We start from the raw sequence: 19048 nt of genomic DNA, 5'->3' as shown, positions 1-19048 counted from the left end.
CTCCTCAGCACAGACCCTTTACGGGTGTCGGGCTGGGGGACGGTCAGGTCTTTCCCTTAACACGAGGCCTTATTTCAGACTATCACATGGGGAGAAACCTTAGACAATACCTGGCTTTCCTAGGCAGAGGTCCCTGTGGCCTTCCACAGTGTTTGTGTCCCTGGGTACTTGAGATTAGGGAGTGGTGATGACTCTTAAAGAGCATGCTGCCTTCAAGCATCTGTTTAACAAAGCACATCTTGCGCAACCCTTAATCCATTTAACCCTGAGTTTGACACAGCACATGTTTCAGAGAGCACGGGGTTGGGAGTAAGATCATAGATTAACAGAATCTCAAGGCAGAAGAATTTTTCTTAGTACAGCACAAAATGGAGTCTCCTATGTCTACTTCTTTCTACACAGACACAGTAACAATCTGATCTCTCTTGCTTTTCCCCACACCGCCCTCCCAACCCCCAACTGGCTCTGTTTCCAAGACTTTCCATTTTCTAGCCATTTCCTTGTCCTTAAACCACTTTCCTTTAATCGAACTTTTTCTTTGGAGCCATGCACCCTTTATCCGGGTTCCCCCAATGGTGGCATCTCACAAAGGACGGTCCAGTATCCCAACGGCGTGTTGCGTTCCGCGGGACGCAGATTTCCTTCACAGGCACCCCTTGGGTTGCGTTTTTATAGCCACACCCCCCCGCCTCCCTAACTCCTGGGCACAGCTAATGAGTCCTGCATTTCTCTCCTCTGTCCTTTGGATAAATTGATCCCAAGTCTGTGATCTTTGGGATTGGTTTCTCTCACCAGCATAACTCCCCAGGAGATCTAGCAGGCTGATTCTTTTTGTCGCACCACAGACTCTCATTCTGTAGCCTGGATATCTGCCAGGGATGGGGCGGGAGTTGGCACAGGGCAGGTGCGTCCCTCCTCCCCGCACAGAGTCCCAGCACTCCTTTTTTTTTTTTTTCTTTTTGAGATGGAGTGTCACTGCACTCCAGGCTGAAGTGTAATGGTGCGATCTTGGCTTACTGCAACCTCCGCTTCCTGGGTTCAAGCAATTCTCCTGCCTCGGCCTCCCGAGTAGCTGGGACTACAGGCGCTCGCCACTACACCCAGACTAATTTTGGTATTTTTAGTAGAGACAGGGTTTCACTGTGTTGGCCAGGCTGGTCTTGAACTCCTGACCTCAGGTGATCCGCCCGTCTCGGCCTCCGGGATTACAGGCGTGAGCCACGGCGCCCGGCCTCCGCCCTCCATTCCTGTGGGTCCAGTTTCCACCTCCTCGAAACCCAGCAGGGTCCTCCCCAACCCTGAAGGGCTAGACGAGACCGGAGGCGGACTGCGGTGGCGTGGCGTGGCGCGGGCGGAGCTTGGAGCCGGAGGCGGGGTGTGGGCGGGGGCTGGGGCGGGGTGTGGGCGGGGTTGGGCGGGGTGTGGGCGGGGCTGGGCGGGGTGTGGGCGGGGCTGGGGCGGGGTGCGGCCTCGGCATGGGCGGGGCCTGTGTGTGGCGGGCGAGCTGCCGAAACAAGCCTGGAGTCCCGCGGCCCTGGTCCTGGGCTGCTTGGGTCGCGCGGGTACCTGGTCCCCGAGGGCGGAGCCGAGCGCTCCTGCCTGTCCCGCGTCTGCGGGTCGTGGCCGTGTAGCTGGAACCTGGCGCAACTCAGAGAGCTGTCCTCGCAGAGGCGCAGGTCCCAGACCAGCGGCTCCTACGCCGGCCTGCGCTGGCTGGAGGGTGAGTGATCTCCTACCGGAGACTGAGGGACTTGGGAGAGGCGGTTCCCTCCTGCAGCCTCCCCGGAGGTTCTATGTCACCATTCACTGTCCCTGCAATGAGACACCTTCCTGTACCACTTATGTAAAATAGCAAACATTCCCCTGCTGTTTGATCCGCTAGAGTACTTTATTTGCTTATCACTATTAGGTACCACGGTTTTTGGTACTTACCGCCACCCGGAATTTTGTGGCGCTTTCTTTGCCGGCTTGTTTATTGTTTCTTGCCCGCCCCCCCGTACCCTCCCCGAAGAGTACAAAGTTCCATTCGTATCTGTCTTGTGGCCCCAGCACCTGCCCAGAGATGAGCCCTCCTGCCAGGAGGGGTCCAGCTGAACGAACGTGTGTATGGGTTAGGAACTGTGTCCCACTCATTGCTAGTAATGGAGTCAACTCCAGCGGCTTTCAAAGAACTCGTGAAGAGCCTGGAGCTTCTCAGAAACCATCACCCGCTCTGGAACCTCCATGACTCTGGGCTCCATACTCACCTTCCAATCTTAGTTTCGCCTCCACCTTGACCTTTAACCCTCCTGGGGGCCTGTCTGCAATAGTGCTTCAGATTCTTCCCCTGTCTTTAACCTGAGAGCACCTGCCTCACCTTAGACCTGCTCTCCGCTGCCCTCAGGGTCCCTCCACGGTGTGCGTCATGGGCAGCCGCCTTCCCTCTAGGTTCCCCGTAGATTGAGAGCTACCTGAGAAGGGGGCCAAGCCGTGGGGAGAAGCAAGTCCTGAGCTGCCTGGCCAAGCCACGCCCGTGGGGTCAGGAGAAGGGCCCTCCTCCTCGGCCTCACCGACCAGACTCCTGCTTCCCTGGGCTTTCCCAGGCCTCCCTATGCGCTGTGACAGCCAAAGTTTGCTTTCTACAAAGTCACCTCCAGGCAGTGACTGTCTACCAGGGCACTGCAGAGTCTCCCAGCTAATGAGGAGGTCATTCACTCTCCTCTCTTTTTCCTTTAAGATCCCTTACATTTCCTTTAAGATAAATCCCATTTTGGCTCACCCTGTAAGTTACAGCCCCACTTCTCACTGCCAAGTGTGGGTGTCACTGCTGGCTCAGGGAGCATGGATCCTGTAAACTTGCCTCATCAGGTGGCTTTAAGGAGTGACCTCCAGGGACTAGACAAGTAGCTTGTTCTTCACAATCACTGCTCTCCCAAGAACATCCAGGATTTCAGCCTCAGTGCTAAGACAACCATGTCTCTCCCTGACACGTGCTTGCTGCTGATAATTCTAGGAAAAGCAGAGGGCTGTGCAGGTGCCCCTGCCCCTAGGCTAGGAGAGCTGGCAAATGCCTGGAGACCCAAAGGCCTCATCCTCAGGGAGGCCAACTCTTCTGTTTTAGTGATACACAGAGTATCTTTTATTGTGATTTATAGTGCAACTTACTGGTTCAAACAATACTACCTGTATTCATAAACTTTCTTTTTCCTTTCCTTCCTCACTGCCCAGCTTTAGGTTCATTCTTGTAAGTGTTGCTGGTGTCAGAATAGGAACCCTCCTGCGCTTTGAATGGATGAATGTGACCTCTCCCACATTCTCCAGTGCTGTGATGTGCCTTAAACACAGCAAGGTACTTGGACACAAAGCCTGTGCCTGGAGGCCTTATGCAGTTTCAGACAGACAGTGCATGGCCCTCGCTACACACTCAGTGCCACTGTAGATGTTTCTGCCTGGAAAATACATAAACACAAATATCTGCAGTTGCCAATCCACCACCATCTTGCAGCCCCAAGAGAGCCCCAGGAATCCAGGTTCCTTTGGTATTTCTGCTCCCTGCCCTTGGTGCATAGCCTGCATCCCCAGGACGACAAGAAGGCTGACTGAGCCCTAGCATCATCCCACAGTCCAGCTGGGAAGAGAGCCAGCGACAAAGCCAGAGGGAGCTAGCTCCCACACCTCCCAGGCCCAGCTGAGTTAGCTTCTTGAGGGTATTTCCTGGAAGCCCCGCCTGTGACTTCTGCTGACACCTCACTGGCCATCTCAACTGCAAGGCAGCCTAGGAAATGTAGTGCTTACCTGGACGCGTGGATTCCTGGAATCGACTCAGGGTCTGTCCTTGGGGAACCAGAGTGGGGATATTCAGTCACCAAAGATGCAGGTTCCCAGCTGTCCAGTGAAGTCAAGCGAATGGGGAAGGATTTGAAGTCACCTTTGGGCGTTTGGAGTGATCAGAGCTGTCTGCCTCCTCTTGGGGGGTGACAGTGCCCCACTCTATTAAACCCCATATTTGCCCCCAACTCAGCTTCAGCCACAATTACGCTCTTTTCCTTTATGTCCGCAGGGCACCTGGCCTGGGCAGAGCCCACTCCTCAGCACCCACCTTACTTCTGGCAGTATTCTGCAGACCCCAGCCCTGTGCCTGTGCTCCTGAACAGCTGGAGATAAGGAGTGGGCCCTGGAAGATGCTCAGTCAGGCTCTGCTCCACATTTTAGTTTAGGGAATAAGCATAACTATGTGTCTCTGTTCTTTTTGTTATGCTGTAAAGACACATTGATATGTTAAAATTGTTGTTTGGACACAACACGGATCATGTAGTGTCTTCACATTAACCCCTAGTCACACTCTCTAAGTTGTCTATTTTCTTCCCCCAATATTTTTATTGTTATAAAAATACACCGAATATAAAAACCTTAACCAGGCCAGCCGCAGTGGTTCACACCTGTAATCCCAGCACTTTGGGAGGCCAGGACGGGTGGATCACTCGAGGTCAGGAGTTTGAGACCAGCCTAACCAACATGGCGAAACCCTGTCTCTACTAAAAATACAAAAGTTAGCTGCGCATAGTGGTGCCCGCCTGTAGTCCCAGCTACTGGGGAGGCTGAGACAGGAGAATCTCTTGAACTGGGGAGGTGGAGGTTACAGTGAGCCGAGATCACACCACTGCACTCCAGCCTGGGCAACAGAACGAGACTCCATCTCAAACAAACAAGCAAACAAAGAAACAGAAACCTTAACTATTTATCTTTCGAGTTGAGTTCTCCCTGTGTTTTCCAGGCTGGAGTGTAGTGGCTGTTTACAGGCATGATTATAGTTCACTGCAGCCTCCAACTCCTGGGCTCAAGTGATCCTCCTGCCTCAAACTCCTGAGTAGCTGGGACTACAGGCATGTGCCACCATGCCACGGTATTAACAATCTAAACAAAAATATGATCATCTCAAAGATACAAAGAAAGCATTTGACAAAATCCTACATCCATTTCTGATAAAAACTCTCAGCAAACTAGCAATAGAAGAGAACTTTTTCAACTTGATAAAGAGCATCTGTGAAAAACCTATAGCTAATATCATACTTACCGATGACAAAATGCCCTTTGCTGTAGGTTCTACTCAGTGCAGTAAGCCAAGAAAAAGAACAGATTGGAAAGGAAGAAGAAATGTTGTCATTAGTAACAAGAGATGTAATTGTCTATGTAGAAAATGCAACAGCATCTACAAAAGGCTACTAAAATAAGTGACTGTAGCAAGTTATCAAGGTTGAAATACAAAAACCAGTTGTATTTCTATATACTAACAACAAATAATCAAATTGAAATCAGTAGACAGTATCATTTATAAACATCCAAAATAATATGTACTTATGTATAAGTCTTACAAAAGATGTAAAATACATATCTATATACTGAAAACTGCAAAACAATACTGAAATAAATTTAAAAAGACTTTAACAACTGGAGAAAGATGCCTTGTTCATGAATTGGGATTGTTTTCACAAAGGACTCCATGAGGGTGGGACATGTAGGTGTCTGTGTGACACTAAGGGAGGGAGAGTCACTTTATCTCAACTGCCTAGGAGTCTCAACGGCCCTGGGTGGCTGCAGGGTGAACACATCAAGATCTCTGGCTTTGCAATCCAGGGGGCCTGAACACTGGCATTTCCTGGTGAGCATGGCGGCATGAGATTGATGGTGGGGCTGGGGGAGAGCTCTGAAAAGATCCCAGGATACAGGGGCATATCGGGGGCTGGTCCTTGAATCCCCAAGAAGCTCCTGCAGACATCCACAAAGAATGGGCACAGCCTGGGACAGAAGCAGGCCATTCCAGGATATGCAGGCGAGGGCAGCGCCACTCAGGGCTCCCCAGTGCCCCAAAACCAGCATAGCCTCCTTGGCCCAAACTACACCTATGTGTGCCTCAGCCATTCCCAGCGGCTGTGTGATGCTCAGGCTAGCTGTCCTCAAAGCTGGTGCTCATGCTGCATTTGGCTACTGGAAGTGCTACATTGATTTTTGCCCCACAAGATTTAAATGAGGGCAAAGTAGGCGGAAGGGAGGGGGCGCATGAAGAGCGACTGCACCTCAATGAGAAGAGAGCCCTCCCTAGAATAAAATGCTGCTGGTTTTGTGGTGCCTGATGAAGAAAAGGAAAGAGTGGTCTGCGCAAAATTTTATTCTGTTCTGTTCTGCAGCCCAGGGTACTCCTGACCACTGTGCAGGCCACAGTTACCCTGCGCCTTCCTGCCTGGCCTCTGCAAAGCACATGTGGGTCAGCTGGAACCAGGGCATATTCTTCCTAGTTGACATCCCAGAAAAGTCGGCCTTGGCTTCCAAAAACCACCAGTCATTCCTCAACTTCAAAGAAAAGACTCTAAGCCATAACTCTTTGCGAGCTTCAATCTGGAAAGGAAAAGTTGAACTTCGCTTCGTGATCTTTTCTGGATTTGTCCAGGCTCTGAACTTCTCACATGGAAGTGCTTTTTCTACTGGGAGAAACAAAGTCAAATTGAAAATCCAGGCAATGCCCCCATACTCACCACACACCCATTACCCCCCGTCCCCACCATCATGCAACTAGATGGAGAGCGTGGCCTAAGACGATCCACAGGTATTTTCCTTCCTAGATACCAAGATTTCCCCCAAATTCTCATTCCCCCTCCATCCTATGGACAGCAGTAAAACAGCTAGAAAATGCCTGATACAAGCAGAGATTTTAAAAATAGACTCTCTGCCCCAAACTCCTTTCAAATGTTTTTTAATTTCAAAAATTCTCATAACCAGTTGGTTCTACTTATATTCGTGCAATACACATTACCATGAGTCAGGTAAATGGTGTGGCACAGAGACAAAGATCACAGCTCAGCACTCTGCCTGCCTGAAGAGGAGGCCATCGGGAGTCCTGTTGTGCTTCCCAAGAGGAGACAGCAGGAACAGGGAGTCCAGCAGGATCACTGCTTCTGACACTTTTGTTTGCTCTTGGGGACCAAGCTCACTGCCTGCCCTGGAGGTAGCTCCGAGCTCACTAAGATCCATCACTCAGGCATACTGGCTCATGCCTGCAGTTCCAGCACTTTGGGAGGCCAAGGCAGGAGGATCACTAGAGGCCAGGAGTTCAACTAGCCAGGGCAACAAAGCAAGACCCCATCTCTACAAAGAATATAAAAATTGGCCAGGAGTGGTGGCACACGCCTGTAGTCCTAGCTACTTGGGAGGCTGAGGTGGGAGGATCACTTGAACCCAGGAGTTCAAGGCTGCACTGAGCTGTGATTGTGCCATTGCACCCCAGCCTGTGCAACAGGGTGACCTCATCTCAAAATAATAAAAAATTAAAACCTGAAATTAAAACCAGATTACTGAAAAATGGCACAGTTTACCAAAAAAAAAAAAAAAAAAAAAAGGAGAGAGATACAACTAACTCCAAAAACTCCTAAGTACAGATAAGAGAGTTATTTCTGTCTCTTTATGCAGATAAATGTAAAATCTTCATTAGTACATCTTTTTTTTTTTTTTTTCTGAGACAGAGTCTTGCTGTGTCACCAGGCTGGAGTGCAGTGGCGCGATCTCGGCTCACTGCAACCTCCAACTCCCTGGTTTAAGCGATTCTCCTGCTGCAGCCTCCCGAGTAGCTGGGATGACAGGCGCGCACCACCACGCCCAGCTAATTTTTGTATTTTTAGTAGAGACAGGGTTTCACCATGTTGGCCAGGATGATCTTGATCTCCTGACCTTGTGATCCGCCCTCCCCGGCCTCCGAAAGTGCTGGGATTACAGGTGTGAGCCACTGTGTCCGGTCCATTAGTACTTCTTAGTATTGAGTACAAAGTGTTATTGTCTAGCAGATTTAACCAAATTCAACATGTATTAAAAGGATTACACACCATGAACAAGTGACATTTTGCCCAGGAATGTGAGAGTGGTTCAAGATAAGAAAATCAATTATTGGAAGATATGACATTAAGAGAACGAAAAAAACCCCAAATACATGATCATCTCTATAGATGTAGAAAAGGCATTTGACAAAATCCAGCACCCTTTCATGATAAAAACACATAGAACATTAGGAATAGAAGGGAATTGTGATAAATAGAAGGGAACCTGTGATAAACTGCATTTAAGAAGAACCCACTCTAAAATCATACTCAATGGTGAATGACTAAAATCTTTCTCCTAAGATCAGACACAAGACAAAGATGTCTACTTTACCCACTACTATTCAACATTGTACTGAAAGTTCTATCTACAGCAGTTAAACAAGAAGAAATAAAAGGCATCCATACTTGAAAGGAAGAAGTAAGCCTATCCTTATTCCCAAATGAAACGATCTTAATATAGGAAATCCCCAAGAACCCACAAGAACACTACTAGGGCTAATAAATGAATTCAGAAAAATTGTAGGATACAAAGTCAACACACAAAAATCTGCTGTGTTTCTATACATGTGAAATGAACAAGTCACATAAATTATGAAATAATTCCATTTATAGTAGCAACAGGGGTTTGTCTCAATTGGGCTCTGTTAATTTAGGGGGCTAAGTAATGCTAGGTTTAGGCTTTCATTCCATTCCGTTCTATAAAAAGCAAGTTTTTCCAAATCCAGTACTTCATAACTCTCTTATAATCAAGCAGCCAACTGCTCCTCTTTTACTGTTCATTCATTGATATCAGTACATATCCCAATCAAAACCCCCTTCTCTTCAAGGCGAAAATGTTACTGCAAGATTGCCCTGTCATTTTGCTACACACAGCCTCAGGGCCCAACGGCCAGTAAGAGGGAAGCTCTGCTTCCCATAATTAGTGTGTCATCGCTTCTCATGTGTTTGCATGGTCTCCAGGCTGAAAGATGCAGCATGTAATAATTTTCAGAAATACACATCCACATGTTGATGATCAAAAATGGGGATCCACAAGGAACTTTTTGAAGCTCTTATCCAAACTATCTCACTCCCAATTGCACATCTTAAAATCAACTTGTATGCCCTTGTATAAATTACACAAAACCAAAAAAAAAAAAAAAAAAAAAGACCCAGAAAACTTTTTTCCCTTCTGAGTTAGTGACCTCATGGATTTTGTTTCACAGCATATGGAAAATGGTGCAGTGACACTTGTGGCAAACAGGATGTTGGCAACAAAGAGAAAATATCTCTCCTCAAACTCCATCAACTCTAGCCTGCCAGCCTGTTGGTACCTGTGTAGTAAGAAGAGTCTGGTACCTTGGAGGGCTCTGGCTTGTTACAGAGGTGATCCTTACTTCCAGGACAAGCACTGGCCACAGGAAATATAAGCTCTAAAACTCTCCCGTAATATCTCTGACCCAATTTAGCACCACTTTTTTCCACTTCCCTTTTCAGGACTGAAACATAAAAGAACCAGTGTCCAGAGGAAAGTGACGTATGCCTTACACTTGTGTCTATCCTTTATTTGTTCGTTCATAAACTTGGCTTAAAAGACTAAAATTCCCAATTCCTTATAAAAAATACATTCTTGCCCTCATTGGCCACTGGCAAAGACTTTTATTTCCCAATGCATAAGAGAGCCTTCTTCATCTTCTTGGTCATAGTTGGGATGAGGTGCATGTGGTCGTCCACACACTTGGTCACACAACCGTCCAGCTGCTGCTTTACCTGAAGCTCCTTACTCCCAGCATCTATTGAATCTTTGGCTTTGTCATTGCAATGCATGGTGCACCGGGCCAGGTGGTCCTAGAACTTCTGCAACTCACTGGTGACCAAGGCCTGGACTTGAGCCAGAGGCACAGGGCAGCACTCGATGCACTGGTGCACCTGCTGCGTGAATGCCTGGCTGTCCTCACAACAGCTGGCGCTGCACCAGAACATGAGACCCTGTGTCTTCCAGATGTTCTCTCTTTCCAGACTCTTCACCGTGGAGTCCACCACCTTCTGCACCCACAGCTGCTGCAGCAACGCCATGGTGACCCTGCGCTGCCCTGTGCTGCTTAATTTTTCTAGAAATCTAAACTATTATAAAAAAAATTAAGTCTTGCCAGGCACAGATTCACAGTAGCTCATGCCTGTAATCCCAGCATTTTGGGAGGCCGAGGTGGGTGGATAGCTTGAGCTCAGGAGTTCACATCCAGCTTGGGCAACATAGCCAAACCCCATCTCTACCAAAAACAAAAACATTAGCTGGGCATGGTGGTGCACACCTGTGGTACCAGCTGTGGGAGGCCAAGGTGGGAGGATCACTGGAGCCCAGGAAGTCGAGCCTGCAGTGAGCCATGATTGTGCCACTTCAGTCCAGCCTGGGCAACAGAGATCCTGTCATGAATAATAATAATAGTAATAATAATAATAGAGTATTAATTTTAAAAAGGATTAAAAATCTATTGGCCATATGTATGTGGATCTATTCCTCTCACTCTCCTCTCTCTACTGTTTCATTTATCTTGCATCTATTCCTTTGCCAATATCATACTGTGTTTATTAATTAAAGTACCTTTAGAGTAAATTTGAAAATTGTGCAGGGTAAATCCAATCTATTCTTCTTTTTCAAAATTGTTCTAACTATTCTAGCTTCTTTGCTTTTCTGTATAAATTTTTTGAATCAACCTGTCTATGTCTCCCAAAAATTCTCTGGGATTTTGATTGCAATTGTATTAAGTGTATATATAAATTTGGGAAGATTGTCATCTTTTTAACATTGATTCTTCTAGTTCATGAACATGGTGTCTTTCTCCATTTATTTAGACCTTCTTTGGTGTCTTTTATCAGCTATTTTTAGTTTTCAGCATAGAGAGCATGTACATGTTTTGTGAGATTATTTTATTTGAGGATCTACTGTGAATTTTATTGTTTTAATTTTGGGTTCCAATTTTACATTACTGGTATATAAAAAGACAATTTACCTTTACATATTGACCTTGTATCTTGCTATATCATCTTATTAGTTCTAGAAGGTTTTTTTCCCTTTTCTTTTCTTTTTTTTTTTTGAGACTGAGTTTTGCTCTTGTTGCACAGGCTGGAGTGCAGTGGCACAGTCTTGGCTCACTGCAACCTCCGCCTTCTGGGTTCAAGCAATTCTCTTGCCTCAGCCTCCTGAGTAGCTGGGATTACTGGCGCCCTCCACCACGCCGGACTAATTTTTGTATTTTTGGTAGAGACCATGTTGGCCAGGCTGGTCTCGAACTCCTGACCTCAGGTGATCAACCCACCTAGGCCTCCCAAAATGCTGGGATTACAGGTGTGAGCCACTGTGCCTGGCTTTGTTTTGTTTTTTCTTTTGTATATTCCTTGAAATTTTCTACATATACAACCATATAATCTGCAAATAGGGATAGTTTTATTGCCTACTTTCCAATTTGTGTGCCTTTTTTGTAAATTTTCCTTTTCATTGCACTGACTAGGTGAGAATGGACATCCTTGCCTTATTCTTAATTTTATGAGAATAGCATAATGATAGCTGTAGATATTTAGATGTCTATTGTCAAATTAAAAACATTTTTTTTCGGCCCAACATGGTGGTTCTCACCTGTAATCCCAGCACTTTGGGAGGTTGAGGCGGGTGGATCACCTGAGGTCAGGAGTTCAAGACCAGCCTGGCCAACATGGTGAAACCCCTTCTCTACAGAGCAAGACTCTGTCTCAAAAAAAAAAAAAAAAAAAAAAAAAGACTTTTTTTTCTATTCCAAGCTTGCTAAGAGGTTCCTTTTCCCCCATGAATGGACAACATTAAGTTTGGTCAAGTGCTTTTTCTGCATTAATTAATAGGATCATGTGGGTTTTTTTCTAGTCTATGGTGGATTACATTGGTTGATATCCAAATATTGAACCTTACTTGCATTCCCGGAATAAACATTATTATGTCTTGCTGTGCTATTCTTTGTATACATTGCTAGTATAATAAACATTATGTCATGCTGTACTATTCTTTTTTTTTTTTTGAAAGAGCCTCACTCTTGTTACTCTTGTTGCCCAGGTTGGAGTGGGGTGGTACGATCTCAGCCCACTGCAACCTCTGCCTCCCGGGCTCAAGAGATTCTCCTGCCTCAGCCTTCTGAGTAGCTGGAATTACAGGCATGCGCCACCACGTCTGGCTAATTTTTGTATTTTTAATAAAGACGGGATTTCGCCATGTTGGCCAGGCTAGTTTTGAACTCCTGGCCTTAAGTGATCCACCCTCCTCAGCCTTCCAAAGTGCTGAGATTACCAGCATGAGCCACTGTGTCTGGCCTATACTATTCTTTTTATACATTGCTCATATAATAAATACCATTATGTCATGCTATACTGTTCTGTTTATACATTGCTGATTCACAAATGTTTTGTTGAGGATTTCTTTGTATTCAAAAACACATAATGATATAGGTATAGTGGTCTATAATTTTCTTTTTTGTACTTTGTTTTTGTTATAATAGTAATAAAAGCCTCAGAAAATGAGTTGGAACGTGTCCCTTTTCTATTTTCTGGAAGAGATTGTATAGGATTGATGTTTTCTTCTCATTTAAATAGTTGGTAGAATTCATCAGTAAAATCATATGGCCCTGGAGATTTCTTTTTAGAGGGCTTTTAACTATACATTTGATTTCTTCAATAGTCATAGGATTATTTAATTATGTCTATTTCATCTTGGGCATGTTTTAGCAGTTTGTAGTTTTCTAGGAATTGGTTCATCTCATCTAAAGTGTATCTGCATAGAGATACTCATGGTATTTGTTGCGGGGAGCAACAACTATCTAGGACAGTGGTGTGGGGGGTATAAGAATTTACCAAGACAGGCCGGGCGCTGTGGTTCACGCCTGTAATCCCGGCACTTTGGGAGGCCGAGGCGGGCAGATCACCTGAGGTCGGGAGTTCGAGACCAGCCTGACCAACATGGAGAAACCCCATCTCTACTAAAAATACAAAATTAGCCAGGCGTGGTGACACACGCCTGTAATCTCAGCTACTCGGGAGGCTGAGGCAGGAGAATCACTTGAACCCAGGAGGCAGAGGTTGCAGTGAGCCGAGATTGCACCATTGCACTCCAGCCTGGGCAACAACAGCAAAACTCCATCTCAAAAAAAAAAATAATAATTTACCAAGAGAGTTGTTGGTAAAGAAAGGCAGATTTATTAGAGAAAGTAGGAAAATACATTGCCAGAGAGACAATGGACAAGTCAGCAGAAGCTGACTGCAAAGAAACAAAGACTTGTGGAGATTTTGTAGGGCAGTGCTTATGCTGAAGAGGGCTTTGTGTAGTACTGATAATACCAAGATTGCAGTGAGTTAACTTGCAGGTGTTCTGTGATAGCTAGGTGCAGGAAGACTGAATTATTTGCACAGGAGGGCTACGTATCCCAGACCATGAGAAAGGCAGACTTGTAGCTTATCTGCTTTCTCTTTTTGCTTTCCCTTGGTCCTGCAAGCTTGACTCCCTTTCCCTAGTTAGGGCTCCACATTTCCCCACTAACAGAGCAACAATAACAAATCTTTGGTACGTGGACAAAGATCTCTTCTTCCAACTGCTTCCTGCTGACCAGAGGCACCGAACTGGCCCTACCTAATCCTGTTACTCTGTCAGGAGGTTACAAGGGCCTAAATCCTTGGCTTGGGAATTAATTGGGCAGAGTCATTGTGTAACCATGGGGCTGGGGGCAGCATTTGTAGCCTAAAATTTTGTCCTGCTGTATCCAAAGGAGAGTCATGGAGTTCTTTTAGTGGCTGATACCCTCACTGCAGTGACATTTTAGTTTGAAATTGTTGTGTTCTAGAAGACACAAAACAAGATATTGCATTAATAATACGTAATGCAAATAAGCTAATATAAGCATTATTATAGGTGAGAGAAGTGGGGCCTGAGAGATAAGATTTCTAAATGTTAATTCAATAACAGAAAATCAAGGAAAAGTTTGTAGATGTACTAGTGAGGAGTTAGTTTACTTTTGACCTTTATTTCTACATATTCCATTCCAGGTGCTGAACTATTTATAGGCATGAAAGAATTACTACACATTTTGCTGGCATTAACTTTATTGTTTCCCCACCACAGAAAAAACCTGTGGAGGTACACAGTGAACTTGTCTCCCATTCCTGGTGTGTCTGATTATAATTGAGGGTGTAATTGCAATGGGCTCGAATTAAAGCCCCTAGGACAAGGCCAGACCCCTTGGAGTTTGTGATGTAGAGGTGAGCCTTACAAGCCTCTGCATATGATGAAGGCAAACAAATTTTTAACGAGGCATTTTTATGGAAACAGAAAAAAAAAACAAAGTAACATTGGGCACAATTTATCCAGATGTTAAAGCATTTTTAATTATAGAGGAGAAAGGCAGTGGCTATCTGACCCTTTTCTTTCTTTTGCTTGTATTTTAAAGAATGAACTTTAGTTTGCAGGACCTTAGGAAAGAGGTAATAGCAACTCCATTGAGTTTAAATTAGAAAAATAAAAGGAAAAAAATGTTGAATGCATTGGGAACTTATGGCCCAGAAAGAATTCAGGATTTAGTTAAAATTGTGGAAAATAATAAAAAACTTTAAAGCAGTGAACAAGACTAGAATTTGATGACAGATGTACTACAGCTTTTCTGAAACACAATTTTTCTTTCCAGTTTACTAAGAACAAATTATAATAGAACAAATCTATTGGTAAAATAAGTTTTAGCCTTATTAAACTTGGCTTGAGTATTTGCATAAAGTTAGCAAGAATAATTATTTTGCATATAGACTCTTCTATTTTTTAAATTTGGTTTTGCTGAAACTTTATTCCACAGAGAATCTCAGATTTGACTTTAATGCCTTAAGCCCAGTTATGGGTTTGTGCCATTAAATACCTGTAAGAGTTGGGTAAATTCTTTTCCTCTTGAGGTCCCAAGATAACTTGGGGCTCCTGGGCTTGTTAGAAAGTGACATTTTTTACTTATCACAGGTTAGGAACCCTGCACAGGGACTGTGTAGATAAGGTATGAGGCCAGCTTTCCCAAGGGACTTTTATTGGCTTTATAAGTTAACTTTGATTCCGCCCCCACCAAAAAGCATGCCATTCCAGTTAAAGCTTGGTAAAATAACCAGTGTCTCCAATTGTGTCCTGTTACAAAAGAAAACAGATTTTTTTTCCTTTTTTTTTTTTTGAGACAGGGTCTCGCTTTGTCACCCAGGCTGGAGTGCAATGGCGCAATATCAACTCACTGCAGCCTCGACCACCCAGGTTGAAGCCATCTTCCTGCCCCAGCCCCCCAAGTAGCTGAGACTACAGGCATGTGCCACCATACCCAGTTAATTTTTTGTGTTTTTCATAGAGACAGGGTTTTGCCACATTGCCCAGCCCGGTCTCAAACACCTAAGCTCAAACAATCCACCTGCCTGAGTGCTGGGATTACAGGCGTAAGCCATGGCACACAGCCAGAAAACAGAAAATAGATTTTCACACAGCCAGAAAATGGGCCATGGCACACAGCCAGAAAATAGGTTTTGAATGAATATATGCAAATAACTATAGTATCCGTGATGGCATGAGCCATGGCACACAGCCAGAAAATGGGCCAAGACACACAGCCAGAAAATAGATTTTGAATGAATATATGCAAATAACTATAGTGCCATAAATTAAGTACATTTGCAAATATCTTTTACATTCTGGAGAAATCAGGTAGAGAGTAAAATATGCTTTAAATTTTGGTTACAAGATTATACTTTAGCCAATTGTTTTTTTTTTGTTTTTTTTTTTTTTTTCAGTTAAAACAGTTTATTTATTTTTTTTTGCCTTCAAGCATCTGTTTAACAAAGCACATCTTGCACTGCCCTTAATCCATTTAACCCTGAGTTGACACAGCACATGTTTCAGAGAGCAGGGGGCTGGGGGAAAGGGCATAGATCAACAACATCCGAAGGCAGAAGAATTTCTCCTAATCAGAACAAAATGGAGTCTCCTATGCCCACCTCTTTCTACTCAGACACAGCAACAGTCTGATCTCTCCTTCCTTTCCCCACATTTCCCCCCCTTCTTTTCAACAAAACCGCCATCGTCCTCATGGCCCGCTCCCGATGGTCGCTGTATCTTCGGAGCTGTTGGGTACACCTCCCAGACAGGGCGGCTGGGCAGAGGCCCTCCTCACTTCCCAGACGGGGCGGCCAGGCAGAGGCGCTCCTCACTTCCTCCCATAATGGGTGGCAGCCAGGCAGAGGCGCTCCTCACTTCCTCCCAGAATGGGTGGCAGCCAGGCAGAGGCGCTCCTCACTTCCCAGATGGGGCGGCCAGGCAGAGGCCCTCCTCACTTCCCAGACGGGGCGACCGGGCAGAGACGCTCCTCACCTCCCAGACGGGGCGACCGGGCAGAGACGCTCCTCACCTCCCAGACGGGGCGGCCGGGCAGAGGCGCTCCTCACTTCCTCCCAGACTGGGTGGCAGCCAGGCAGAGGCGCTCCTCACCTCCCAGATGGGGCGGCCGGGCAGAGGCGCTCCTCACATCCCAGACGGGGCGGCCGGGCAGAGGTGCTCCTCTCTCCCAGACGGGGCGGCCGGGCAGAGGTCCTCCTCATCTCCCAGATGGGGCGGCGGGGCAGAGACGCTCCGCACATCCCAGAGGAGGCGGCCGGGCAGAGGCGCTCCTCACTTCCTCCCAGACTAGGTGGCAGCCAGGCAAGCCAATTGTTAAAGGCTGTAAATAGCTTAAAAGAGAAAAGTTTTTATGGACTTTGAAAAGCAAAAGAGTTAACAATGTTTTAAACAAAAAGCTATAAAAAGATTATTTTAGTTTTCCATTAGTTTAGTTTATGTAATTAACTTCTGTTCTGCTCGATATTTATGAACACATTAGCTTTTAATGGGAGTCTGGGAAGTTTTTTCTTTATTCTAATGTTACAATTTCCAAAGTTATTAGAAACCTGCACTCGAGAGCACCTGTTAGAGGTTGGAATTGAACAATGAGAACACATGGACACAAGAAGGGGAACATCACACTCTGGGGACTGTTGTGGGGTGGGGGAATGGGGAGGGATGGCATTAGGAGATATACCTAATGCTAAATGACGAGTTAATGGGTGCAGCACACCAACATGGCACATGTATACATATATAACAAACCTGCACGTTGTGCACATGTACCCTAAAACTTAAAAGTATAATACTACTACTACTAATAATAAAGAGCACCTGTTAGAGTTCTACGGGTGATTATAAAACCACCTTGATCTAAGGCAGACAGAAAAAAGAGGACAATAAAGAGCTTTAGAAAACTTTATTTAACTCTATAAGGCAGGTTAACCATTTGAGCTCTGAATTTTTCTTGTTGCAACTTGCCCATAAGTTTAAAATGTACATGAAAACAGGCCATAATATGCAAGCAGCTGGAGTTTTAAAGAGAACAATAAAATCAAAGATTAGGATGTTAGAAATTGTCTTTCCCTTTTAAGGCCGGATCTTTGGATTGAACAGATAAAGAGAAAAGGAAAAGAAAGAGTGGCGAGGCAAGGGTTCAGCTTTACAGGAGGGTTTGTGAGCCTCCCAGCTACTGCATGGTGTGGAGCTAGCACTTTTTTCTAAGTTGAGCTGTTTTCAGCTGGAGCAGAGAGCCCCTTTAGATTAAGGCCACTGGGGGTTGAATTTTTGTTCTGGGGCTCCTTCAACTTTCAGGGCAATCCTGTTTCCAGTGGCTAAGCTTGTGGCAGAGTGGATAAGCATGTACAGCTTTTCCCCATTTATTTTATTGGGTAAGTTGCCTTTTAGTGGCCTGGGCTTTTGCACAGATGGCAGTTATTTGGAGGAGTGTCCTTAGGGAAACCTGGAGAAGCTGGGGGCTTGTAAAGCAGCCAGCCATTGAACCTGCCTCTTGTCCCTGCATTTTTGTTTTTTTCTTTTCCTTAGCCCTGTTTTCCTTATTTTGCTTTCGATTATAAAGACTGAGGAGGTTAATCTGAGGATTTCCTTCATAGGGGCCATGCTGTGTTACAAAAGAAAATTAGATATTTCTTTTTTTGAGAGTCTGAGGGTTAAATTTGTCTTATTGCTTTAGGATGCAGCCTATCGGTGAGTCTGAAGGAATAGACGGGGTTTGTTCCATGGCGGAACTGGAAAACACACCCCTCGGGGGCAGTGCCAGTCAGGGTCACGAACCACACTTCTGCTTGGGGCATCCTGCCAAGATGAATGCCAAGATGTTTGCCAAGTTCCACATATGTCTGCTGAGGGACTTGGGGTGCACTGTATAAAGGGGCATCCCACCTATCAGTAAAGATCATCCAGGGGGCCCTACGAGTGGACAGCCAGTCCAGGTTCTCACTCACACTGGGTAATCAACCATGTTTGGAGTTTGAGATTGTGTTTTAGGTATTGTATGAGGAAGGAAGGGTACAAGAAGATCTCCACGGGTGCCAGCCCAGGAAAGGGAACGGGGAGGGGAAGACTTACTATTCTGAGGCTGTCTGAAATTACCTAATTTGGCAACATCTGGAACAGGATGGCTGGGTGACTCCCTAGAATTTGGGCTGAGACAGAGGGTCTGAGCCACCTGAAACGTGAGAGAATTTGCCCTGAACGGGCTTCCATGTCAATTGCAGCACACGTAGGGACCACAATCAGAAAAGAGAGGCGAGCCTTTTCCCCTTCCGGGCAGGGCAGCTGACCCCATTCACTCTTTGGCCTTCAGGCAACGCTGGACAGTGGCCCTTGCCAGTTACCCTCAATTACCAAAGAATTATTAAGAAACGGCAGCCGACAGACGAAAGGAGAAAAGGACTTAGGTCTCTCACCTGACCTGGGCAGTGGCGGTCAGACGTTTCCACACAAGCACCTTTCAGTCCCACAGGAGTATAGCCCCAGCCAGAGACCTGCAACTGTCTCTGTGCTTAGACGCTGTCCACCGAGGTTCCCGAGTTGGGAAAGAGAAAGAGAGAGGGAAGAGAATTCCCCATGAGGAGAGTGTTCCCCTGTACGGAGAGATCCCGGGAGGACCACTGAAATGTCTTGGGTGAGTGGCGACTATCTGGGCCGGTGGTGTGGGAGTGTAAGATTTACCAAGACAGTTGTAGGTAAAGAATGGCAGATTTATTAGATAAAGTAGGAAAATACGTTGCCAGGGAGACAATTGGCAAGTCAGTGGAGGCTGACTACAAAGAAACAAAGGCTTGTGGAGATTGTATAGGGTAGT

General features: G+C 45.7%; 1 pseudogene; it reads right to left on the bottom strand.

Annotated features, from left to right (window-relative positions):
- Positions 1-9469: 9469 nt before the first annotated feature.
- Positions 9470-9899, bottom strand: LOC129039513 (protein FAM136A-like; annotated as a pseudogene).
- Positions 9900-19048: the final 9149 nt, after the last annotated feature.

The sequence above is a fragment of the Pongo pygmaeus genome, chromosome 5 (assembly GCF_028885625.2).
Source record: "Pongo pygmaeus isolate AG05252 chromosome 5, NHGRI_mPonPyg2-v2.0_pri, whole genome shotgun sequence".
In the NCBI taxonomy this organism is placed as follows: domain Eukaryota; kingdom Metazoa; phylum Chordata; class Mammalia; order Primates; family Hominidae; genus Pongo; species Pongo pygmaeus.
Note: the sequence above shows the minus strand (reverse complement) of the source record. Positions and strands in the feature narration are given on the sequence as shown.